The 26,836-nt window shown below is 39.9% G+C and overlaps 1 protein-coding gene across 1 annotated transcript in view; it reads right to left on the reverse strand.

Annotated features, from left to right (window-relative positions):
• Positions 1–26,515, reverse strand: part of naaladl2 (N-acetylated alpha-linked acidic dipeptidase like 2) — a 372,313-nt gene extending 345,798 nt beyond the window's left edge. Inside the window, exon 1 of the mRNA XM_084547593.1 lies at positions 25,669–26,515. The gene's annotated coding sequence lies outside the window, so the exon portion shown is untranslated. The remainder of the gene's footprint in view (positions 1–25,668) is intronic.
• Positions 26,516–26,836: the final 321 nt, after the last annotated feature.

Here is a 26,836-nt window from a genome sequence, read left to right on the forward strand (position 1 = left end):
CAGATAATAACCCTTAGATCTATTCAGTAACCTGGGATTTCTCTCAATTAACATCTGCTCTCTAATATGCAGGCACAAACAGCCAACCTTCTATTATTGCAAAAACAAACCAAAAAAAAAAAAAATGGGGGGAAAACATTCTAGCATTAGGGGATGTATCCTACATTGTGAAAGCGCGCTGTCAGCCCATTGTTGTGATGTGCATTGATTGAAGTAAAAAGCCTGAGCAATTATTCAAAGCCATCCACTCAATTAACACTCCATTTGCATTGTGGCAGAGCTCTACCATGGCCTTTTGATTAATATATCTTCTTCTCCCTTGCCAGTCAATAATGAATCATCCTCTCCCTTCCACAGAACAACGCTACGCTCCCCTGCCAGGAGAAAGAGGGAAGGTGGAGGAAGATTAGGATGGGAAGTTGAGGGGGGAATTCTACACTGCTGACAGAGAAAGATGGGAAATGACAGACAAAAGGGACATGATAAAAGAAACGGACAAGATGGAGGGAAAGGCGTAAAATACGTTAGAGGTACAACAGAAGATGAGACCAGGAGAGTTTTATGGTGGAGGACGGAAAACAGATTGAAACCTTGAAGGGGAGACTCAAGAGAATTGTAGGAAATATAGGAAAGTGGAGATGGAAGTAAGGATTGTGGAGGTATTGTTGTAAGTTTTTTTTAAGAGCAACATATTTGTCAGGGAGTGAATCATCAAACAACAAGTACTGAACTTGTTGTATATACACCGATCAGCCACAAAAATAAAACCTCTGACAGGAGAAGTAAATAACAAGGACATCTTGTGACAGTACAATGTTCTGCTGAGAAATGTTTGGACCTTGCATTCATGTGGATGTTACTTAGACATGTAGCACCCACCGAGACCAGACCAGGTACCCCCACCCCATAGCAATGACACTCCTTGATGGCAGCAGCCATCCCCAGCAGGATGCAGCCTGACACAGACACACACAAAAACGGTTTAGGAACAACTAAAAAAAAAAAAACATGAAGAACAGCACAAGGTGTTGACCTGGCCTCCAAATTCACTAGATCCCAAACTGATCAAGTATCTGTGGGATGATCCACAGAGGCCCCTCCCCTCAACCCATAGGATCCAAAGACCCCCACTAACAACATCCTGTTGCCAGACACCACAGGACACCCTCAGAAGCATAGACATATATACAAAGACGCCGCATTGAGCGGGTTGGCCCGTTGTTGCGATATGTCATCGTCGCCGCCATATTGGAGGAGGCAGCTCTGTCCCACGAACCAATACGAGTCAATGGAGTGAATTTTATTGAGCATCTTCTACAAAGTGCTGCAAGCTAATGCCTCTCATTTACATAGTCACACACAAACGTATATATCCAGGGAACCGATAGGAATCAAAAAGAACGTCAGTAACATCAACTACTCAGAATGTTACAGACGTTTTTGGTTTCTATACGTTCGTGTGTGAAGATGCTTAATAAATTTCATTCCACTGACTCGTATTGGTTAGTGGGACAGAGCTGCCTCCTCCAATATGGCGGCGACGTTGACGTACGGTCCAGCGCTCAATGAGGCGTCTATGTATATATGTCTATGCTCAGAAGACCCATGTCCATTCTCTGATGAGTCACAACTGTTTTGTAGGGAGACCTACACAATATTATGCCCAGAGGTGGGAAGTAACGAAGAACAAATAGTTCGTTACTGTACTTAAGTAGATGTTTCAGGTATCTGTACTTGAGTATTTATTTTTCTGACGACTTTTTACTTTCACTCCCTACATTAGTACACAAATATCTGTACTTTCTACTCCTTACATTGGAAAAACAGGCTCGTTACTTTTTTAACCTCCACGGACGACAAGACGTAAAAGACGTGACATGATCGGACATGACTAGAGAATCGGACTAGAGAAGGAAAGTCGATGATGCGCTTCCTGTGTTCCTCTTCTGCTGGGCTGAACAGGCAGCCTGTTGCTTAGTTTGAGCTCTGCTGCCACCTAGTGACTGGAGGCTTGTTTATCGTTCAAGCATCAATAAAGACGCTGAATGTCCACCTGACCCCACTATTTGAGAACTACTGGTTTAATCTGAAAAAAACAAATTCAAGTATGGTGTGGTTTCAGTTGCTAATGCTATCATTGGCTTTTTGAGCATTTTTTTGGAAGCCAGTTTACAACGTTAGCAATGCTATGGGAACACATCGCACTGATAGTATAGCTAACACTAGCTAGCTCTCTGTTTAAAAACAACAACCCAATAACCCTTAATTTATTATTAAAAATGATCCAGATGCTCATGTAGGACCTCTGGTCAGGTCAGTCTCGATTATTCTGCTAGAACCTTTTTCATTTTGCAAAATTATCAATGGATGAATTGTTTCATTAATGGCAAAATCATTTTTACTTTTTACTTGAGTACATTTCAGAGTCTGTACTTTCTTACTTTTACTTGAGTAAAGGAGTTGAATTAGTGCTTTTACTTTTACCAGAGTATTTTTTTACACAAGTATCCGTACTTTTACTTAAGTACAGAATGTGAATACTTTTGCCACCTCTGATAATGCCTGTTCAGTGTAATCCAAGCACTAAACCAAGTATCTGTGGCCTTTACCCTTTTTATAAGGAAAGAAGTTGACAGTTCTGAATTTGAGCACATTGGAGACAGAGACAGACATTAACTTCACTTTTGTCTATGTCCATCTGCACAGTGCAGACTGGTTCTTGGTAAGGAACCACAACTTCAACCACATGAAAGAACTGAACTATCAAAACAATATAATCTCCTTAGCTGAGAGCCAGAAACCACTCTCATTACCTACATGAAAATCAACTCGCCAGGAGCACAGGGGAGAACTGCTTTAAGATTTATTTCCAAATACAATCCAAAAAAAAATATATCTGAAAGTTCATTTGGTGAACAGTCGACTGTGCGAAAACTGACTAGTGCATATCCCCAACAGGAAGAAAGCTGTTGGAAAATGAAGACAGAACTGTGCAGAGATGGCAGTGACAGTGATTAGGACCAGAGAGAGGCATGAATGAGGGAATGATGAAGGATTAAGATTAATGGTTCGGTGGGAGATGTATGTGGAGGAGTGGCGTGGTGAAGTGAAGAAAGGATGCAGCTATAAATGTACAAGCAAGTGACAATGGGAGGAAGGAAGGAGGAGCCTCATCAAGAGCCTTGAATATCAACATACATGGCAAAATACTGACCTGTACTTTATAAACTACATACGTGAAAGTGAAGGAGAAATGTTGTTTTCATGTAGTGAGCAAGTGGTAAACATGGACTACAGTCCATATAGTTACACTGCTAAATGCTTTGAAAGCTAGACAGCAGTATATGTATAATCCCATACTTGACCTCAAGGGTGGTCTCTTGAAAAAAAACAAAAAAAAAACAAACAACCAGCAACACACATATATTATCCTACAAACATTTACAACAGCTTCTTGATGCAAGGTCTTCCCAGAAGAAACATAAATACTATTGTACACCTTCTGTAGTAGGGCTGGTCGATTTTGGAAAAAATGAGAATCACGATTTTTTTTGGTCAAGATTGAAATCACGATTCTTCAAACGATTCTTTTTGAGTTGGAAAATAAAATGCATTTATTCGGCATTTCGGCAAAAAACAAAAAAAAACAAAAAAAAAAACTCACTGTAACCCCCCAATTTGGGAGAGACCCAGAGGTGAACTGTCCCCCGCGCCCCCCTCCTCTTTCCCTTTCTCACGCACACCTTCTGTGCATGGCACCTTCTCAGATAGCAGGGGCGCCTGCAGCTGCAGGGGGCGACAATTTGCCAGTTCCCCACACAGATATGACAGATAATAGAAAACCATGTAGTGGCGCAGATCTATTTGTTTATTTATTTATTTTCCAAGTGCTCGTGCCGCCCCCCTTGTGTCATGAAAAAATGCAGCACGGGCGACTGCCCGGTTCGCCCGTGCCTAAAACCGCTACTGGGTGCAGATGTGTTGCCATACAAGAGAACTTGTTTTACCCTTTTTATCGACCAAACGGGACCGCGCTGTTTTCTGAATAAGATGCGTGTTGCAGGTCACCACACATACACACACACACACACACACACAGAGCTCGTGGGGCCGCGTTGAACGCTCTGGGGGAGCGACTGAATTGCGCATGCGCGTCTCTTTCAGGAAAAACCTCACAGACAACGGAAAATGGCAACAGAATCGTTCCAACTCGATTTTATTAATTTGGAGATCGTTTGAACCAAGAATCGAAATCGTGATCAAAATTAAATTAATTGCCCAGCCCTATTCTGTAGTATTATTTTATAAACTAAAATACTGCTAGCACTTTCCCCATGTGTGTCATGTATGATTTTCCAAAATTAACTTGTACTCCTGTGGTGAAATAAATATTCAGTGAAATAATCGTTCCAGCGATTAATTTGTACGAAAGTTTACATGCATACAAATGAGGGGAGGTGAATCTTGCAAAAGCTCTTCAAGCTTTCAAATCAAATTACATTTGCAATTATATTAAATTATTTATTGTTGTTTTTTTGTGTTTTTTTTTTTTTTTTTTTTTTTTTTTTCTTTCCACTAACTGAAAAAAAAATATATATATATTAAGAATCTGTCAAACAAGGAGAATATAGTGATTATTGACCTGGTCAGATTCTCAACCCACACCTTGTGCGTACATATTATTCCACGTACTTCAACAGTCAGTTAATGACATTGTGAAGTGTGTGTGGAAGTGATCCAACAGTTAACCCTGCCCCTTTATTGCCTGCTGCTGCACATGACACACTCTCGACTCTGGCCTTGCTTTGGTGTCAGGTTCACGCGACGCTTGTATACGGCGTTACGATCCTCTGCATCCCCACTAGCACAGCAGTGGCATGAGGCTACGCCTAAGGGGCATGAGTGTGCTTTTTTTTCCATTTTTAATGTAATTTATGGGAACATGCCATCTGCTTTTGTAACACTGATGTTGCCACCCTTGAACTGCATTTATCATGCAACAAAGCAAATGCGAGTGTCTAGATCTGAACGTATTGGGGAGATTTTCCATTTTTGCCATTTAATAAAGTCAGGCAGACAGTCAGGTGATGGTGACATTATATCCCCAACAGCAGACCACTTCCTGATCTGGGTTCAGCTAGCTTTTGTTGCTGATTTGCACCCCATCAGCGCACACCTGATCTGCACATTTCTGTTATGCCGTGCACAGGTAAGGTACGCAATACTCACACGTATCAAATATACACACAAACACAAACACATCAATTTGTGCCGGGGAAATTATCAGATAGGTTCTTATAATGACTCATCGATCTCTCACTTGATTCAAGTTATTCAAAACCAGATCCAGACTTGACAGGCCAGATTAGTTGCAGTTCACATAAATCTCCCCCAAGCAAGCAGTAATTTCAGTATCTTTACAATAATGAGATTACATGCTAATGCAAGGTTTTAGCGAGCATCAGAGTAATCCATATCCATTTCACGCTAGTTCTGTGCCTATACCAACTCCATCTCGTCATGCCCTGGTGTTCCACGTTGAGCAATTCCTCTGAAACGGGCGAGAAACCCGCCTTATATGTCAAGCTCACTGCTGAGGAGAGGATTCACCTGACAACAAATTAATGAAAATGTCAGTTGACTTATACCTCCATCTCTCCGCTTTACAGCTGCTCCACTGAGCATATTAACAAAGCAGCCAAGATGCTCACACACTTCTCCCTAACCGCCCTCATTCATGTCTTCTACAGTGACCTCTGTTCATTCTTTCTCCCTCTCTCCTCAAATCTTTGCATGCATGCATGCCTGCTTGAGCTCCATATTTGAACCCTGCATGCTTGTTTGATTAAAACTTAGAGTAAGGCAGTGGAAGATTTTGAATGATCTTTTACTTTATCTTGACACATCAGAGCCATGGCCCTGTGAAGCCGGGGACGACGGGTTAATGGGAGGCATGACAGCCAAAGCCATTCCATCAGCAGCAAAGGTCAAAGTCTAGTCCACACTGCCAAGCGCACGGAAATGTCAAAGTTGCAGGGCAGAAGGTAAGGAAAGGCCTGTGGCGTGGTGGAAGTGTGTTGAATCCAAATTTGAACGCCTAAGTTTGGTAGTTTTATATTTAAATGTTCTTAAAAATCACACAAACAAAAGTTAAATGAAAATGCCACTCAACTTGCTGTGCACTTGTCTCAAGGTAACACAATCCATTAGTCAATAGTAGACCACCAATTTCCTCTGTGGTTTGAGAAAGTCTCTGGTTGTCAGGACCTGGGCATCACCTTTACATATTAGGGCCGACCGCAAAGGCAACACAGGGGCAGGGAGGGATTTAAAAATAAAGAAACAACAACTCATTATTGGACTTCAAACTAGCATATGCTCCCAAAAGCAAGATGGGTAATCAATATTCTTTTAATGACAAAGTCTTGGGCCACATGCTGTTGTGGGTAATATTTATTGTAAGACATATGATCACATCAAAAACACTTAATCAAATTAGATTTTATTGGGGCCCTTAGAATCTAGAAGATTGTCCATGATTTTTATTTTCAGACTTTAACTTGTTTGTACTTCAGCAAATGTTTTCTTAGTGGTGCTTCCTAACAAGACGACTAGGTCACTCACCGCTAAAATGAATGGCTACTCCTCGTTTTGTTTCCAGAGGGAAGAGTTGTTGAGGTTTTCCCTCCTGTTACTAAAAGACCAATTAAGATAAAAAGTCTGAAAGACAACAAAACCGTTTGGGTATCTAGGATTACCTTTAAATCTGCTGTGTGCTGTCCATTCGTCCTGGGTATCTTTAGTTGCAACTCAAATAAGCGTTTTAGGTGTGAATGTGTGTTGGAGCTGCAATAAAAACCAGGTATCTCCTTGCCTTACACTCACTGCCTCCTGGGATATACACCAGCCTACGGAATGGCAATCCAAACAATTAAATGTGTGAGAAAAATAAAAAGGCAAGGGGGTTTCTTTCTTTTTTCTTTTTTCTAGTTAACTGAACTAATTCAAGCATGGGGCACTCGAAGCAATGTAGGTGTAAGTGTGCTAATGGGCACCCCTGTTGCGTTCACTGCATTTTTACAGATATTAAAGTACCGTTACATCATAATCCTAATGTGGTAGGTATACTGGACTGTAGAGTAGCTAGTCAGATAGAGTGAAACCAACTGGGATTGTAAGTAAAAGTTCAAAGCTTTCTTGCTCTGAAAGAAAAGAAATTTAATTTAATTGGGCCCCCCCGCAGTTAGAGTGTCTCTCTTCAGGCAAGTATTACGACTACTCCACTTCTCTTCCTCCCTCCTTCACTGTACCAGGTTTGCCCCTGGTCACTCAAACCATCACCTCTCTCTCCATTTGCTGGGTCATGTACATTTTATCAAACTGCATCCCTTGTTAGCTCAAAGACACATTCGGGCAGAAGAACCAGAGGGTGCCGGCTACTGCAACTGTGACTGCCTGTGACACAAAGAGACAATTGGACGGACAGATGCAGTGCTAACATGAGCATCACGCCTGTCTAGAGACACAGCTGGCAAACGTAACAAAACCTGCAACCCATCACTTTGGAGCAGCCATGAATCCTTGTAGCCATCTGTGAAATAGTACCCTTTGATCCTTAACAATGTACTTAGGAGCATTTGTCTAAAACACCTCTGTCTCTGAGGATAATGGATTTACCAATAGACCACTTTACAATACAGGCGGCTATGGATCTCTCATTTAGAATGTGATTTCTCTGACAATCAGAAAATTTAATCAGAGTTCAAGAAGCCACAGAGACTGTCTTCTGATTCCGTTAATTGCTTTTAGCTCTTGGATGCACGGTTCCCTCTTCTCATTGGAAATTTCTAATTTAGAACCTTTTTTTTTTTTTCTCCCTTTTTCTTCTTCCTCCTCATTTCACTACCTCAGTTCTCATTCTCTGTAGAGCGGCAAGCCGTTCTGTTCAGCACAGAAGCTAAATTGCAACCATTAATCATTTCAGAGTCAGCATTTTAAAGGTGTAAATCCAAACAAATTGTTTTTCATTTGGCCTGAGCTTAATAGGATTGTTTTCTGGTAATTTGCAGGCTTGGAGCATTTAACACAAACAATTAACAGCAAATTGGTAGGTCTGCTTATCTGCTCTAAGTTTACATAAAATTAAATCTTTAACGAAGAATCAAGTCGTATTTTATAGTTGTACAAACTAACCAATACAATAAAAAAAAAGCTCACTTGATTTATTATAAAAAATTATATATCGCATGAGAGTAATAAACACTCCAGGTGTTAGTTTGCTAAATATAAACCCATTTTCTAATGTGCCGTGAGGCCATTTACATCACCTCAACACATTCATATTTCAATAAAGCTGTCAGTGTCAGGAGGCTGAAATTATATTTAACAAAACCGTGATTTCTAATAAGCCAGGCAGGCAGTTATGGTTTGACTTGTCAGGGAAAAACATATAAGACTACAAAAAGAGTATAAATTTTCTTTGTGATGTCTGCCACATTCAGGGACTAGCTTTGTGAGGCTTTACTCAGTGTAGACACTTGAGCCAAATGGTAATGAATAATCCAATCACACGAGGACAAAAACCCGGTGCTGACCCCAGTAACCTGAATAACTTTCATCCCATCCGAAATCAAAGACTATTAAAAAAAAAATAAATAAAAAAAAAAATAACATGCTCATTGCTCCGGTACGGAAACAGCTCTCGTAAAAATAACAAAATAACACATAACCTCCTCACGGCAGCTGAATTTGGACTCTTAACAATTCTCATTTTTCTCGATCTAAGTACAGGCTTTGATGTTATCTCCCGCAACATCCTCCTCGCACAACTTGATACTTAATTGGTATCTCCGGCACCAATCATCAGAGTTTGTTCAGCTTAAAAACTTTAGAGCTCACCCAGCTGCTCGCATCATCATCCCAAACTACCTCCATAGACCGCATTAATTTGGGGATTAATTGTTTGAGAACCTGTGACCCTTCGGTCCCAAAGCTGCCTCATGCCTTTGCCTTCATTCTGTGTCTTACTTTCATTTGATTTCGCTCAGCTTTTGAAAAACTGCATAGAACTTGTGCTTTTTGCCCTGATAAATGCTGTTTGGGCCATCTCTTTGTTTCCCAAAATCTCTGCAAGAGTGGTGGAAAAGGAAAAGTTGCCATATTGAGTGCAGTGGCTTTTTTTTTTTTTTTTTGTTGGACATACTGTATATCCAGGTTGAATTCATGCATAGACTTTTTCATCACTGAAACTATGCTTTTTGTCAGATAATCTTTATGACATGTCAGAATCACTTAACTGTCTGTGTTTCAGTGCAGGATTCCCAAGATGCCATACCAAAATTGAGAAAGCCATGGTGTTTTCTTTTATAAACTGTTTACACAGTTAGCCTTCAGTGGAAATTAGATGTGTAACTCCCTTTACGTTCCAATCTGGGGCCTGAGGCCTTTTTCACAATATGCTTCAGCCTGTTCTGATGTCTCTTGCTTGCATCATTTGATCAGTAATAAAACTGAAAAAAGAAAAAGAAAAAAAGAAGAGAAGCAATACAAGGATGAAGCAGCAATTAATACTTATTCAATATGGACCATAAGGAAAAATAATGAAAAGTGAAAGTGTTTTATATAATTTTTTCGACAGATTTGTCCCTCCATGTACTCGGATGAGGAGTGGCAGCTGTCTGACGCCCCATCACCGGCAGGCTGTGCCCATCATCAGTTTGTAAGCTGTAGCTGTACTCAGTGACTGTGACGCCCAAACATGAAAGACACAGTCGGCTGCCTGCTGTGTCTACACTCTGTGACCACTCATCAAACGGCATTGTGAGTACAAGAGATATGGCATGTGTGAATGTGAGTAGTTGCCAAAGTGTGTACATGTGCGTGCTAGGGCTCAGAGCTGAATAGACTGTGCATATGTAGATTGCCCGTGAACCAAAACTGACAGATTAGAATTAAATTTACCACAGCCACCAAACCATGAACACGGCAAAACATACACACACATGCTCAAACAGTTGTGTATCTGTGATTTCAGAGTACATTACGCTGATATAAGACCCTTTCCTGTAGACTTGCTCTTAACTTAAAGGGAAACTACTGTTTTTTACAACCTGGACCTTATTTGTGGCATAAAATACGATCGTTTACTCACCCATATAACTTTTGTGTAATTTGTAGTCCTTCAGGAGATATTAGTAGCAAATTACAGGTAAACAAGCGTGGGTGTGCGTGGCGCTCAGAGATGACATCATCCAGGTCAGAAGACATCATCCGGAATCTGGAGGTCAATCTACAGACCCCGAATGATGATAACAGGTAACTCCGGACTCAACGGGGACCGGCACTAGCATATGATAACAAAATATTGGTGAAATGAATGAGTCTCGCTGCAAATAATGCGTTATTTAGAAGCTGCGTTTCGGTGCCCCAGTCACTCCCACTACATGGATATACACTGATCTAAATATCTCCCGAAGGACTACAAATTACACAAAAGTTATATGGGTGAGTAAACGATCGTATTTTATGCCAGAAATAAGGTCCAGGTTGTAAAAACACAGTAGTTCCCCTTTAACCATACTTATTATTTGCCTAAGCCTGAACCTAAATCTATTCTAAAAGCAAAACGATTTCTCCAGTTTAAAATGTTGTGATTTATTCGCTTCTTGTCCCCATGAGGGAGATATATCCACGTTGTGCAAACAGATTGAGGACCCTACATACACACACACGCACACACACCCACACACACACACAGTGATACTGAATTGTTACCATGTATTCCTTCCTGTGTTTCAGAAATGCAACATATTAAGTTTTGGACATTTCAAATACAAAATCAAAACATTTGATTTTGTATCACTCTAAATTATTTATTCTTAATTCTGAGTAAGCAACCATATTTAATGTCAGGTTCTGCTGTAAACCACGTTTAGTGTGTGTACATTATATTAAATTAAATTCAATTAAATGAAAGTTTAAAATAAAATAACGAGTCAGTCTTACCTTTCCAACTATGAGTCGGGCAAACAGACATGATGCGAGTGCTGTTTAAACCTTTACATTTTAGTCAAAATGTGCCATGGAAAAAAAAATCCCAAAACATTCAGGACTAACATAAATGTCCAACATTAGAACTGAAGACTGTACTGTTGTACTATGCATTATTTCTAGAAAGTGAGTATTGCTTCCTGCTGTCTAAGAGGGCACACAAACACACACACCATCACACTCGATGTCGACAGGCCGAGGAAGTATTCTCAAGGCATAGTCTGTTCTTGTGCTTGTCTCAGTCCTTATTTGTGTGTAAAATTGCAATGTCATAAAGGATCCAAACATGCTATGGGTGACTCTTAATAGGGCGGATTTGGTCACTCTGCTGCTAAATCAGCTAGAGGCCGTGTGATGAGGAGAGAGAGAGAAAGCGAGTGACAGAAGACATGGGAAGCAGCAGAAACATGGCGGCATCCAACTGCCTGACTAAACCTAATGTGGTTGTTTTGTGTGTATGAGAGTGTCTGTTTGGACATTTGTAAGTGTGTGTGTATGTGTACGGGGCAATACAACTAAACCCTGAGCTCTAGCAACCCAGAGAGAGCTGCTCCTTCCTCACAGCTTCCTCTTATTTGTCTCGTTTTTTCGTGATTCCACTGACGAGCAACTTATGTGTATATATATATATATATATATATTTTTTTTTGTTTAGTTTTCCAAAGCTAACCTTACTGACCCCATATAACGCTACACAATAGTGCTGAAAAAGTGATACAAAAATATTCAGTTTTCTTTTCATTTATTTTCTTTTAAATCACCCCACTATTTTATTTCTTAAGCTAAGGAATATTATGCTCTTCACCATTTATTTTTTTTATTGTTTTGAGATCTTGTAATGGGGCAAGCTTCATATTATACCTCATAGTATAGTGAAGAAACACCTTCACATAAGCACAAGGACACTAACGTGAAACATTTGAAGAGGAGATACAAATGAGGACCACTGTAGCAGTTATTCTTGCTTGAAGGATTTAAGCATTGCCATGTCAGTATCATGGCAAGGTATCCCACTTAAGGGCATAAAGACAAAATACTGACTGTCAGTGAATATTTAAGATTCTCTCAGAGCCTTGGTGAAAAATTATGTAGGTTAAGTGAATTTTAAACTGTAGGTACCCCTCCACCGTGTTATGGCTTGGTTTGTGGTCCTTGCCCTCACAGTTTGATGTTAACACTGATTTTAAATCCTTAGCGACATACTTGAATGGTTGGTTTCGTTGACATGTTTCAGGGTCTGACGGCAAAGGTGGTATTCTTGAACCCAACCTCAGTTTGTTATTATTGCAAAATCCCCACTGCCTTGGTCCTTTCTGTGTGGAGTTTGCTTGTTTTTGCATGATCTCCCCGAGCTCTCCTTGGGTTGTATCCACGTACTTTCTCCCACATTCTAAAGACAAGCCTGAATAGGTTACCTGAACAGGCCATAGCTGTGCGTGTTGCAGTGTATGCCGTGTTTGTCTTACTGTGTTAGCCTTGTGATAGACTGGCAACCTGTCCGGGGTGTACCCTGCCACTCACTCAATGTTAACTACGATAGGCTCCAGCCCTGACTGCAAGTTTTCCCTGTTCCTAAGGCAGAAAGAATAATAAGAATAAGAATGAGAAAACCTTTAACAGTCCCACAATGGGGAAATTGCAGTTTGCAACAGCATACAGAAATGGGAGAGATAGAACAGATAATAGACATATTGCACATATTAGGAGTGCTCGCCATGGAGCCTAACAGCAGCAGGAAGGAAAGACCTTCTGTATCTTTCCTTCACACATCGAGGGTGAAGCAGTCTGCCACTGAAGCTGCTCCTCAGTCCCTTCAGGTCACCATGGAGGGGGGCCGGACTCATCGTCCAGCATGGAGGACAGTTCAGCCAGAACTCCCCCATCACCCACCTCCCCCACCGAGTCCAAGGGGCAGCCCAGGACAGAGCTGGACTTCCTGATGATCTTTTCCAGCTTCTTCCTTTCCCTCTCTGCGATGCCACTGCTCCAGACCATTCCACACAGGATGGCCGACGCCACCACAGAGCCTGCAGAGTGCGGCCAGTTCGAACGTTTTATATGGCAGCGATCTCACGTTGCCCATGGTTACAGAGAAAACAGCGCTGAAAAGTGAAGCGTCTCTTCTCTTCTCGATGTAGTTTTCCTGCTCGGGATCCACAACGGGTCCCACGAAGCTTCTCCGGAGGGATCCCATGTCCGTCCCGAGGGAAAACCACAGCGCCACGCAGGGCGATTAGCCGCTCCCTCCTGTAACCAATGCGCACGCTGGCCGCTTCTCGCATAGTTACGCCGCCGGCTTCCTGCATAGTAACGGTCTGGATGTTGTTAAAAATATTTGGCTATGGCGAGACTCCCAATAAAAAACAAAACTAAAAAAGTGCAATGCTGTCTGAAAAAAGTATATACAAAAGTAATGTCCACAAAAAGGGAAGCAAAAAGTGAATTAAATTTGGAAAAAAGAGGGATAGAGTAAGAGCTGTTGCAAGCAGCTGCCAGCTTCAACCGGTGCTGCAAAAAAAAAAAAAAAAGGCAACCCCATACCGTAATACTTTCATCACCGTGCTTCATATTTTTTGTGTGTGGCTCTTCTCTTGAAAATGTGTTTTTGTTCTGCAGAAAATGTGTCTGCATTATGGTGGGGAAAGAACTCTATTTGATTCTTCTGTCCAGAGCTATATTATAGCAAATCTTTACCTCAATGTTCCTCTGCAAACTGTCATTTTGTTCTGATGTTATCTTTAGAAAGTCTTTTTCTTGACTTGCCTACAACACATTCCTAATTGTAGACACATTGGCAAACATTTGCGAGCGTTACCTGCAGATCCTTTGATGAAATGTTTGTGTTCCGTGAGATTAATTTTTGAATCAGTCTCTTCAGGCTTAATATTCAAGGGTGGCCAGTCCTCGATAAACTGGCAGTATTTTAAAATCAACTCCACCTGTAGGTTACTTAATTTAATTCTTACAGTGGAATGATTTATTCGGATAACCTGTAGATCTTTTTAAAACCTTTTTTTTTTGTTGTTTTTGTTTTTTCTGAATGCTTTTTCTGAAGCACTTTAGATGTTGATGGCAAGGCATGAACAGAGATAACAGCAGACCCTAGATGTCAGAGCTTAAAACAAGACAAGTTATACCTGTCGGTCTCTAAGGAGGTTCTAGCTAATCATTGCCACCTAATCTGAACCCCCTGATGCTAATTTTATGCTTACTCTTTCCATGTGACTGATCATTTATTCATCTAAAGTCTGAAAGTGATCACACGATCCCAGTTTCAGTCTGTTTCAAAGAGCCAAATGTTTACTTGTCAAAATATGTCACATACAGCCTGCATGTATTTTTAACAGAGGTACATTTTGGCACAGTCAATCGCTGATTAGTTTCATGCACCTAATCACTCTCTGTACTGGACGACAGTCACTTGGCAACATCACCTAATCACTATTTATATGGATATATATATATATTTTTTTTAATGTCTTCCACAGTCTCAGTCAGCTCTCTGTGGAACTTCACGTTAAGCAAAGTAGTCCAAATTGCCCATAGGATTGTAAACTCATTTTCTCTGATATCTCATTGCAGTAATCAGTCTAAGACAGGAAAACCACACAAAATAAATATATCTGATGCCCCAGAGCAGTTGTAGTTAGCAGCATTTATTTGTACACTGACAAAAACCTAACGCACATTAGAGCATCGTACTGCATAGCCTCCGACAGTTCCATTAACCACTTGCACTGCTACAGCAGTAGAGCCAGGAGGAATTTTACTGATCTGACTTGTTTTTTTTTTAGCAACAGGGCAAAAAGAATCAGTAGTGAGGTTAGAAAACAAAACCGGCGTCATGCTACTGTCCTCTCAGCGTGTCTTTGCCTTTGTTCATTCATTCATTTATTTGAAAAACGCAGGCCTGGTGATTGATTGAGGGTCCAAATCATTTCAACGTATGTGTAATCCATACGTCAGCTTATGTATAAAATAAAAAAACAAAACTGAAGCTTTCATTAATTGACGAGTTAAGTTATACTTTGTAAGTTCCAGACACTATTCACAACAGATTGAAACACTGTTAAACAGAAAAATGCGCGTTTTCAACAGCAGACACAAGTTTTCTTGTTGTCACAGAAAATCTCATCCAGACCAGAACAAAATAATAATAACAATAATCACATAACTTATCTGACAAGGTTTGGTGAAACTAGCTAATTAAAATGTAATATTGATTTTCACAGTGACAACATTAAAACCTCATGACAATTTCCAACGGTCCTTTAACATTCAGCCATCTAAGTCAGCAGCACTGGTATCCCAGTGTAAAGTCTGTGAGTATACAGACGATAACGACTGAATAAATACAATAGAAAAGAGCCGGTACATAACCAAAAGAATTACACTGAATAAAATGATTTAGTTGAAGTGAAGCCAATGAAAAGCAGTGAGCTTTTTTAAAAGCTAAATAAAACGGCTAACACTTTGGCTTATGGGAAAAGCCTCATAAAGCTCATTTGTATACTCATCCAGTTTGTCCTCAGTGATATCCAAACACAGATTTTCAACAAAACCTCCACAGCAGACAGGGACTTAGCCGACGACCAAAAAAGCTTCTGTATGCTTCACATCTCTGAAATGTCACGGTTAATGCAGACGTAGCAGCAGCGGAAGGGAAATTAAAAGCAGTAATTGAGAGCCACTTGAATGGCCAACATGCTGTATTGTGTCCCTTGGGGCTTTTAGACTCTCACAGAGCCCAGAGACAGATGACTTTGAAGGTAACCATGGATCCATCCACTTCCAGCAGTGCTAAATCACTGTGTCCTGTCACTTTGACGACACCACATGGTGAGCCCATAATGTGTCCCATATGGCTGCTCTCTCCGGTGAGACGCATGCTGTACTTACGCAAATGCAGTGCGCGCTTTCTTTTTATCATCTTTATAGTGCATATGCTCATACTCATCTATCTGGCAGATTTTGTATAACGTCTGTACTTTCCTCTGAAACTTACGGCACAGCTACACGCCTAAGATTATATGTGAAAATATCATACGTGAAATTAAACATTATTGTGTGATAAATTCACAAATAGGCGCATATGGAGTCAACATATGTTATAATTATATGAATAAAAGGTAATTATAATAACTCATGAGAGGCAGTGAAATAGTGGTCTGTGAAACTTTTTTGTCAACTGTCTATTTATCCTTTTCATGTATCCATGTAACTTTTTTTTTTCCATAGTTTGTTATTCAAGAACGATAGAACATTACATTTGATGTCTTTTTGTTTCAATTTTTTTGTGTATTAACTTTTATTTAAGGTCTTTGTGTCGTGGTTAGTTTACTTTATAAATGCTTTATAATCATTTACTTTTGATTTACTTTAATGTATTAAATTATGTTTATTAACTTGTGTTACATGTATTTCCTGACACTGACATGAGTTGAAGATTTACCTCTTGATTGCTTCCAGGTTTGTTTTAGTTATTCTTTTTTGTACATAATAATCTGTAGATTAGTTGTCTGAATCCCAACAGACAGCGAGGCATCAGTGGCCGTGGCAAGTAGTCCAACGGAGTTCGAATGGCGTGTAGATGAACATTTCAGTCTCATAGTTGACTAAAATAATTCAGTTTCTTATTTGAGTCACTAGTTGTGTAATGAGTTATACAGCAACTGAAACTGCGACACTGTTAGCGCTGAGTAGCCAATGAAAAAAAAGCAATTCCACACAAGCTTTCCAAATCAGTTTTAGACAATATGTAGTTGCATCATTACTATGCCTGTGAAAATGTATTTTTTTTTCTTCCCAAAACCCCAAAAATGTGGCATATAGGTGAATCTTAACTGTTGAGCCATTACGTAAATTACCACATGAGGCTATAAGTGACAAAAAAGTGGCGATTCTTCTGAGTTTTGTCATGTCACCATTTAGATAAATGTCTTTGTTTGCAGTTACTGACATAATAGGTAGTAGGATCGACTTATATATTAATCGATATCACAGGTTTTAAACTGACTGACTGAATAAGTTATGTAAAGACATCACATCCGGCTCTGAAAATGTATGGAAGGGATGTTTCATTTATAATAATGATAATAATAATTGTAGATACAACAATAGAACACATAAGAATGTCAGCTCAAATTATTTTGGGTTGCTTCTTGGCCACGTCCCTCTTACTTGCCTTTCTTAACCAACCGCTTTTTGTCCATCAGTTGCATTGTTTACCATGTGCGTGTAGCACACATGTCCACCACATGCTCACCATATCATATCATACAGACAAACCTGGCGGCCAAGACAAAGCAGTTGACACGTGTCAATCCGGGTAAGAAATGTGAAAAATGTGTGCTCCTCCGGAGAGTTGGCAGTGTCAGAGAGTGTCACTAATCTGGCGGTGTGTGGGGGATTTCACAGAGAAAACAGTAGGTGCTGGTGTGTTGTCACGCTGCTGCCTTCAATATCTTGAAAATACCAGCTGTTCCTCGGCCAAATACAGATGATTTCTGACAAGATGATCAACCAAAGACAGACACGTCTCACTGAAGGATTATAAAGTTACTAGGCCCGGTGCTTTATACAAATATCCATACATAATTATCTGCTCACACTTTAGCACTGCTACATCTGAGATGCAGAGATGACAGGAGAGTTAGGTCAGTGCACATATAGTATGGCTTCACCACCACACTGCCCGCGCTGTTCATTAGTCGATGGCGAAATTTCTCCCTCCCTTCCACTGATTACATCGACTGAGTTAATGAGCCACGAACCGAACATCCCCCCTCCCTCACTTTGTTTCACTCTCTCCTCCACCTACCCCTTTCTCTCCCCCTCTTTATGTCTCATGAAAGCAATCTTCAGTCTCATTTGAAGTGGCAGTGATCCCACTTTAGACCTTCTTTTCCAGAAACACCATGGTTATTCATCATATCAGTGGGAGGACAGTTTACCAATTATCAGAAACTACTGTTCCAGCACAGCGCCGTGAGTATGCTTTGCTGATTGTTTCAGACTGCTAATTGATTGCACTCACTGTTGCTTTTGTTAGATGAAAGCCCGGTGTCTCTGAAAAGATATTCATGATGCGGCACCAAGCACAATTTTATTCAAAAAAACACCTGTTGTATCAGCTCAAAGTGGGCTAGATGTGCACATGAAAAAATTGACTCATCTGCTCAAACAAGAAACGCACTTTTGCCGTTTTGCTTAAAGGTACTGGAATTAAACCTTGGAAATGGCATTTTGATGGCACCACGGTTGTGTCTTTAGGATATATGTTTTGTTGAAACGAGTTGCTAGGGCAGACATCTGCTTAAATACTGGGCTGGATGTCAACGGCTCAGCCATTCACATCCATTTAAAACTCAGCATACAGGCTAAAGCACACTTGAAATACACAACCTTGAGCTGTTCAAGATTCAAAATGAGAAAATTCCTGCCACACAATAACATAATTTGAAAAATAGAATGGTGCTTTTGTCAACTATCATGGTTCTTGATTTACAGATTTTTATGTAATGGGAGGAGACAAAGCAGAATTCTTCAAACTTAGACTTAGACTTAGATAAACTTTATTCATCCACAAGGGAAATTGCTTGGTCACAGTAGCTTAGTTGTACATAAAAAAACACTCTTAAGAACCTCAGATAAAAAAGATAAAATAAAATAAAATAGAAATAAAAAATAAGTAAAATAAAATAAAAATAGTATAAGCAAAAATGTACAAGTTAGCATATTAGCATATGGACAAATGTACAGAAATAGAGAAGGAAGAATATAAATTATATATACACTATTCATCCATTCTATTCTAAAGTTTTTAAAGTTTGCTAAGAAATAGTACGTTATGAGACATTAGTTGAGGTTTTCTCATTTTGTTCCGTCAAGGCTTGACAGGTGTTTGTTGACATGTGGACATGAAAAATCTGTTTGACAAAATTTCAAGTTGCAGCATTTGACCGACCATTTCCCATATTCACAAACAATAAGGAATATCACCTTGGTGCGGTATAAAGGTGCTATAAAGTTGGAATATTACATTTTTTTTTTTTTTTTATCACAAGCTCCAGGGTGCAGTTTTATTTGCTCTCATTCTGAAATTGAAACCCAAAATAATAATAATAATAAATTGAAGCTCCACACATTGCTTGTCACTTTGAGGAAGTTTGAAGTTTTTGCCAGCACACTGCAAAACTGTCAGTTGTGTTTCTAAATATAAGATCAGTGATGGCCAACTACATGCCTAATTGGAAACTGGTTTCATTGGTTCCAATACTGACATGGACAGACATAGACATGATCAAAAACAACAGAAAACACACAGTATGTGTGGTTAAGTGAGTTCTAATAGCTAATTACCTTTCCCGTACATTGTGTGTTGTAGGCATTGTGTTATAGTTGCCTTCATACTCCAGTGACGATAAGGCCTGTGTGCTAAATCCAGAGCTTGTCTCCATTCATCTCAACTTAACTCCTTCAGACTTAATTCATTACCACGCAGAGATAACCCAGTCGCTGGAAAACATAGGGTCAGGAGCCGACACATTCTCTTGAGATGCAACAAATCAGTCTTTCTTTCTTCTGTGCTCTACTTTGGTGCACTTTCCACAGAGGTTTAGATTTGTTTTCGTTGCATTTTTTCTGTTAACCATACAAGACCGGACTAGAATGTTATTTAATATCATAAGACGTTAAAGATGATGAAACATGATCTCTTCGTATGGGCTGGCTTTCTTTTAAAATATGTCCTGTCGCTGGATTGGGCAAGGGACGTTTGCCTATCTAATCTAAGGCAGTTGACGATAGCCTACCAACACTATCAAGCTGCCACAAGACCTGTGGCTACAAATTAGTTGGGTACAATACAGCATTTGAAGGTGCGTCACCCTGCCATTTATGCAGCCTCCATCACGGTAAGTATGAAGTTAAATAAGTCTCATCTAAGTACTCAAGTTGCTGTTTTGCACTACATGAAGTTTATATATATATATATATATATATATATATATAATACACACACACATACACAGACACACTTATGGGTTTTACCTCATTATGTTTGTACTTTAATTACAACAACAATAGTTATGAGTAAAGTCCTGTCCAATGCACTGGCAGACAAGTTATCTCAGGCATATGTGTGCAGCGATTGTACTGCTTTTGAAGGTGTGTGTTTATTGCACTTTAATTTGAAGTTGCAGAAAATGAATGCCGTTTTTCCACAACAGCCGTTGTACTTCACTGCTAGGAGTTCCAATACAGCCCGTTACCCGGCCTCAAATGTCTGCAACATATACAGTATGAGCTTAATTAAATTGTTCTAAAGTGAGAAAAAGTCTGATCGCTATATTGTATAAAGACGACGTATAAAATAGCTGTCAAAATTTACGTTGTTAGTTGCGGTTTGACTTTTCATCCACTAAAATTAGACTTAAACTATGAAAGATATAAAATAACTAAATTGTAAGCACAACAGCAGTATGTGTTAGTAGTCCTGAACATTACTCATGCGCAACACATATAGTTAAATGTAGACGTGAATCAGTAATAATAAGGGGCAGCTGTAGATTTACTGCTAGCCTGTGTGTCACTTTGCCAGAGATGCCTGGCAACAAGCAGGTTTCATCTTTCTAGTGAGCATGACCAGTTAAGCCAGTTTAATGAGGGTATAAGCTGCAGGCTACTCAGGACAAGAAGAGTGAGGACATGATCCATGAGACACACTTCTCTTCAAATTTACTAGTGGAATGTCACACACAAGGTCTTCTAGAGGACAGTGGTTCCAAATCGTTTTGGCATATAATGACATATGTTTCCAATTATCAAGAGTTTTTGTTTGTTAGTATTACAGGTAATGAGATAAATACTGAGATCAATATACCAGCATGTTGCCAGTGACTATGTTTACATGTTAACATGTTCCAATGTTAAGTGCAAATGATTTGACAAAATGTGTGTACATGCCCCCAAGACATCAAGGCTTCCAAGTTTGCCAACGTCAGTTCTGACTTGCTACTACACCTTTGCCTAAGTTTCAGTCTATTCTGGAAACTCGTCAAGTCAACAGAAGTTTACCCTGGGCAAATATGCGCAGAAAGAATTTACTTATTTAATTTACAGAGAAATAATCACATCAAGCACTTACGTAGCTTACTGGGTGCTACTAACAGATCACAGTTTTACACTTTTCCTTGAACTGAATTAAACATTCCTTTCAATAAGTCCTAATCTGTTAAGGCTGTTCTGATTTAGGCAGTTACATAAGGCCTTTTTTTTATTTTTTTATTAACAGTCTTTACCCAGTCTTGTAAAGTGAAGGTTGGGTAAATTCATGAAGATCTATTAAATAGTTGTTGAACCATCTTTAGCACAAAGAAAATCAAATTCTGTAAAGTTTACCTTTTATTTTCTTTGAAATCCCATAAATTGCAATAAAGGTGTCCTCGACCTGTAGCCCGGTTCTTCCTGGGAACTGCACCCAAGACATTTAATTTTTTTTCTGAAAGCCAATCAGCAATCCATATGGTTTATGCAAAAAAACTACTTTGAAAAGTTCTCCGTGAGCCACTGAAACAACTGCAGTGACTGCAGATGGGCTGTGAAAGTGTCTTTCCCTTCTCGTCTCCAGTTTTCACATTGTTATTCTTGTTTTATGGCCCAGCAAGAGGCTCAGCATCCCAAGTCTAATTGACTGTTGTTTTATGTGAAAGCACAGCTTGTGTCGCTCTAAAACGAGAGTTGATTTTATTTCTCAGCTAAGAGACGCTCCTGTGTTTATTAGGCAAGCAAAAGTCTGCGAGGAGAGGTGGCAGAAGAGAGAAAATCTAAAAGAGCAGACTGGGAAGAGAAAGGAGAGGGACAGTGGACAGGTGAAAACAATAGACTTTTATTTTAGCTATTTAACCGTGGACAATGTCCTCAGTGTTTACTTTCTTGCCAACCTTTTACTTTATCTCATTTGTAAGAATACATATTAGCATAAGCATGGTGTGGTTGTGAAACATGAAGGCAAATGATAGGAGAAGTTAACAAGTAGGTTTTCTATACTTCTATAGCTTGTCGAACAGGTGGCAGGATGTAGGACTCACTTTACACGTTTTGTTGATGATTTATTACTTAATGAGTGTAGCTGTTTCTGTTCACTTTACCTAGTCTCCATTGGCATTCATTTTACTTATGCTGTAAGTGCCAGATGGGCTGGAGAGGCTGCAGCTCAGGCATGAATGAAATCAAAATGTAATGGAGAACAGCAAATTGGAACTTCTTTCGGAAAAAACAAAATAAAAATAAAATCTCTGTGTGTCTGTGTCACAGAAAGCAAATGAAAGAAGCAAAGTGCTCGTAAAAGACACAAAGCACAATGGAGACTCTGAAGATCTTTTTTTTTTTTTTTTTTAATGACACGATTATCATAACCATTACATTTACCTGTCAGTGTGGTGGGAGATTTACTCGCTAAACTGAATGTCTACCTGCATTTGGCATTTAGATTATATTAATTTCAGACCCTGCTGTTATTAGATCGAACTAAACAGATTCATATTTTAACCAAAGAACCTCAGGCAAGGCACCAAGTCAAAATGATTATATAGAGGCATACCTATGATATAGGCTTATGCAATGGGAAAAGGAATCATTAACAGGTTCTGAAAAGTGCATTAAGTTCAATAGCTTACATTTATAACTGCTAAATTAATAAGCAATAATAAATGTTTTCAGAGAGCATGTAAAAAAAAATGATAATAATGCCAATACGCTTGGGAAACCTTGTAAACATCAGAGCAAACATAAACCAACCAAAGCCATTTGGTTCATTGGATCAAATTCAGTTCCTCGGTCCATCACCGTATAAAGCCCGCCTAAACAATTTTATTGGCAGTTGGTAGCATAATCCAACCAAGAAACAGCTGTAGGCGGAAGGTTCATCGGGGTTCATCTGGCTTTCAGGCTATCTCAAGGAAGGAGACTGATAGTTTCACTTTATTAGGACTTTTGAAAGCCACATGTGTGCAGGTTGCAAAAAAACATGTCCTCCTGAATGTGCATTGCTGCAGTCGGCGAGGACAACAATCAGATTGCTATCGAATTCCCACAGTCATACACTAAAGCACAAATACCGACGTGACATTTTTTAACAATACTGTATGTTCATAGTATTTCATTAAATGGTCCCTGCAGTTACACATCACAGAGAAAGCAGGATGTGCTGCAGCGTCTTCAAGACATCCACTTACTTCCTGCACGTATATACACCTTTAGCACCAAAGGCGAGTATAGTATTAAAGTAGAATGTAATGAAGAGAACAAAAGTGGAAAGCAGCCCTGTGCATTTAGCTAATGGCCAGCTGTGTGTGAGTTTGTGTGTGTGTGTTTCACGTCATGTGTGTGTCCTGCTAGCTTCTGCCCAAGTCCTTCATCTTGGCCCTGGCTCTTATTGACTACATTGGAGGCCATAAATCATTGTGTGTGTATGTGTGTGTGTGTGTGTGAGAGAGTTTGTGTCTGTGTGTGCATGGCCCACTGCTTCTGTGGATGTGAGTAGCAGCACACAGCAATCTCAGGTCAGAGAAGCGACAGAGCGAGCAGTGTGTGTGTGTGTGTGTGTGTGGGTGTAAAAAACTGTGATAGCGCAACAGTAGCCAAAGTGGTCGACGGGCCATTGGACAAGATGTACCTGACTGTCTGCTTCACACCCACACCCTCCTCACACAGGGATGTAAATGCTTTACACATCAATGCACACTTCAGTCAAAACACTTGTGCACTCACAAATAAGTATAAGCACACGTGCATGCAGTTAAGCAGTGTTCACCAACAGAGAACTGTTTGTTATACCTGGAAAATCTTTCTCCACCTTTTTGTTTGTTTGTTTTTTTCTCTCCACCACAGTGATGCGGGGGTCAAGTACAAATTGCGGTGAACTGTATCTGACATTAACGCTCCTCTATTAACATTTCCCAGGGTGCTACTGGAGTGAGCAATCGAATGGAGCAGTCAAGCAGGCATCATTCAGTATGTGTACACACACAGACAAAGACACAGTAATAAACAAAGCCATCCACAGCACTACAGGAAAACTAAAGTGTTCCCAAATTGCTGCATGGTGATGTGCGGCTGCGGAAAGGAGATCCATTATCAGCTGCTATTACTGAGTTAGAGAGACGTCAATGTAAAATGCTGAGGCTGCTGATTAACACGGACCCCCACCACACAATCCATCCATCAAAAGGAGAAATGACAATTTTAGGAGAATATTTGCTTATTGCTTCCGAAAAAAATAACATTAAAATCAATGATAGACCATCAACTCCAAATGTTGTACTGCCTGTCTGACAGCCAAGATTTTAATAAATGAGGGTTGGAGTAGGTTACTGGGTTAGGTTACTCGTAATGTCTTAACTACTGCATAAAAGGCCCAGTAGCACAAGTATAATCAGCACATTTTTAGAATAGTTTTATCATCTCCTTTGAAGAAGATTAAGAAGACCAGGAGTTTGAATCCTGGTTAACACAAGTGTTCAAGAAGTGGAGGTGTATTTTGGGTGCAACTTATACCTATTTCTAAAGTGCATGGAGGATGGAAAGAAATTTGGATGGGGTCAAAACCTTGGCAACACTTGTGTTGTGTATGTAATCATGACCCTGACGAAGGCAGTGAGCCAAAATGCATCAGTTTAACACCGTTCCAGACATGAGGCTCATTTAAAGTACTGCAGAACATAGACGGAGTAAGCTATGCACATAGCCTACGCCATTTATGCCTGTGCACTCGGCAGTCTGGCTCACTCTGTAAAAATACGACCCAAACACTAGTCGGTGCTGTGTCTTTTTTGCCAGTCAGATTTGTTTCTACTTCCTGCTTCACTTTCTACTTCCTGCTTTACTTTCAACAATGGCGAATGAACCTTTCGCCAAAATATCGCCAAAGACGAGTCAAATGTTTACATCTCCGAAGTTAACCTTTCCTCCGTGTGTTCCATCTTCATTGATCCAAAATAATCAATTTGAAAATTGCGGGGAAGCAGCCGGAAATAGTAAAGCGGAAAAGCGCTACTACCAAGCGGACCAATCACAGCTCTTGCTGTCTGCATCGCTATGCAAGCATACCTCAGAACATGAGCGGTAGAAATATAAATGTAAAAAACAAACACACAAACACCAACAGCAACAAACTACTAAGCATCTGCCATCTGGACTAACTATGAAAGCGTTCAACATATGTTATGCAAAACATTACTGGAAGTCATTAAGGGCAAAAATAATATATTATTTTTATTGCAATTTTAAGTGACTTAGCCTTAAAAAGATGACTTAAAATTGTTATTCTGCTTCCTTGTTACTCATTACTGGGATGTTTTTCCAATGCACATGGAGCATTTTGTAACTTCGTGCTCATGATAACCAGACAGTTCACAATCTGCCCAAATCAACCAGAAATGTACAATGGAATAGTGACGAGCATTTTTTTTTTTTCTTAAAAATTGGCTTCAAATGTTAGAGCCAGAAATGCAAATGCATTCTCCACCTGCCTATATGATCTGATCTCTGCTGGGTTATTTAAATAATGTAATAAGAAGGATAAAAACAGAAATGTGTTTATGAAAATGTGTTACTCACGGCTAATGTGCTGGATCTGGAACTGGCGCTACAAATGGCCTGGGGGAAAAAAAAGAGAAAACTGAGATGGAGGAATTGTGGACTACCTGCATTATTTAATACAGTGAAGTCTTTTTTGTCCAAGCATCTGGAGCGGCCTCTCTAGGAGCCTAGTGGAGTCAGGGAGAAAGGGAGCTAGAGATAGGGGGAGATGAATAGTCAGTGGCATATTTTACAAACTCTCCACACTCCTTCTCCCCATTTCTTCTCCCTTAAGACTGACGCTTTTGTATCACTCCTCACAATACTTCTCCTGCTGCTCTCTCTGAAAATAGCACAGATAAAAGCTAAGGAGAAGCGTAGGCCAGTGAATCTTCAACACCCTACAGATGGACAAAGTGGCTAGGTCTGCTTTTCTGTCAGTCAGCCTGCATGTATGTGTCTGTGAGAGAGCCAGCTTCATGTTGTCATCACCTGGAGCTTTTCTCAGCAAGTTTCCTAACATGGTCAGCACTCATTGACTGGCTTTCTTTCACTCTGAGGTCCAACTTATCCCATACCATCTGAATTGAGTCAGTTGGTTGGTTGTTGACCGTGGAGGACAGGCCATTTGATGCAGCACTCTTGTTCGTCTGCTTCTTGTTTTACCATCCCTTACAGCGCATGGAGGTGTGTTTGGGTCAGTGCCCTACAGTAAAACACATAAATGTCCCAACACAAAATTCAAAAGTCTGCCAGTCAATTGTTGCAAACCTGATAAATTAAAACCTTCCTAACTTCTTATTTGGGCCTAAAGAGTCATCAGATCACTTATTTGTTGTTTTTAGTGGAAAATTACATTCATCATTAAATTCAGTACGTTTCACTATTAAGTTGCACCCAAAATACAACTCCACGTTTCACGACATTTCAAAGTAATTCATTTCAAACAGAGTCAAAGTGGTGGACTGACTGACAAAGGAGGTGCTGTTAAAGTTAGGTATACAGCAACTTTGTTCCCGAAATATGCTGATGTCCAGTTTACTCCTTTTAACCATCCTTCCTGCTGTGTACATACATCTACTGATGCCTAGTCTGGACACATCCTCAGTGATGTACCTGGATTCACTGGGCGTTTCGGGTCTTTCAACTATCATACGCCCTCCTCCAGGTGACCCAGCCGGGGTTGATCAAGTCCCGGCTTGTGTCC

The sequence above is a fragment of the Chelon labrosus genome (assembly GCF_963514085.1).
Source record: "Chelon labrosus genome assembly, chromosome: 7".
NCBI lineage: Eukaryota > Metazoa > Chordata > Actinopteri > Mugiliformes > Mugilidae > Chelon > Chelon labrosus.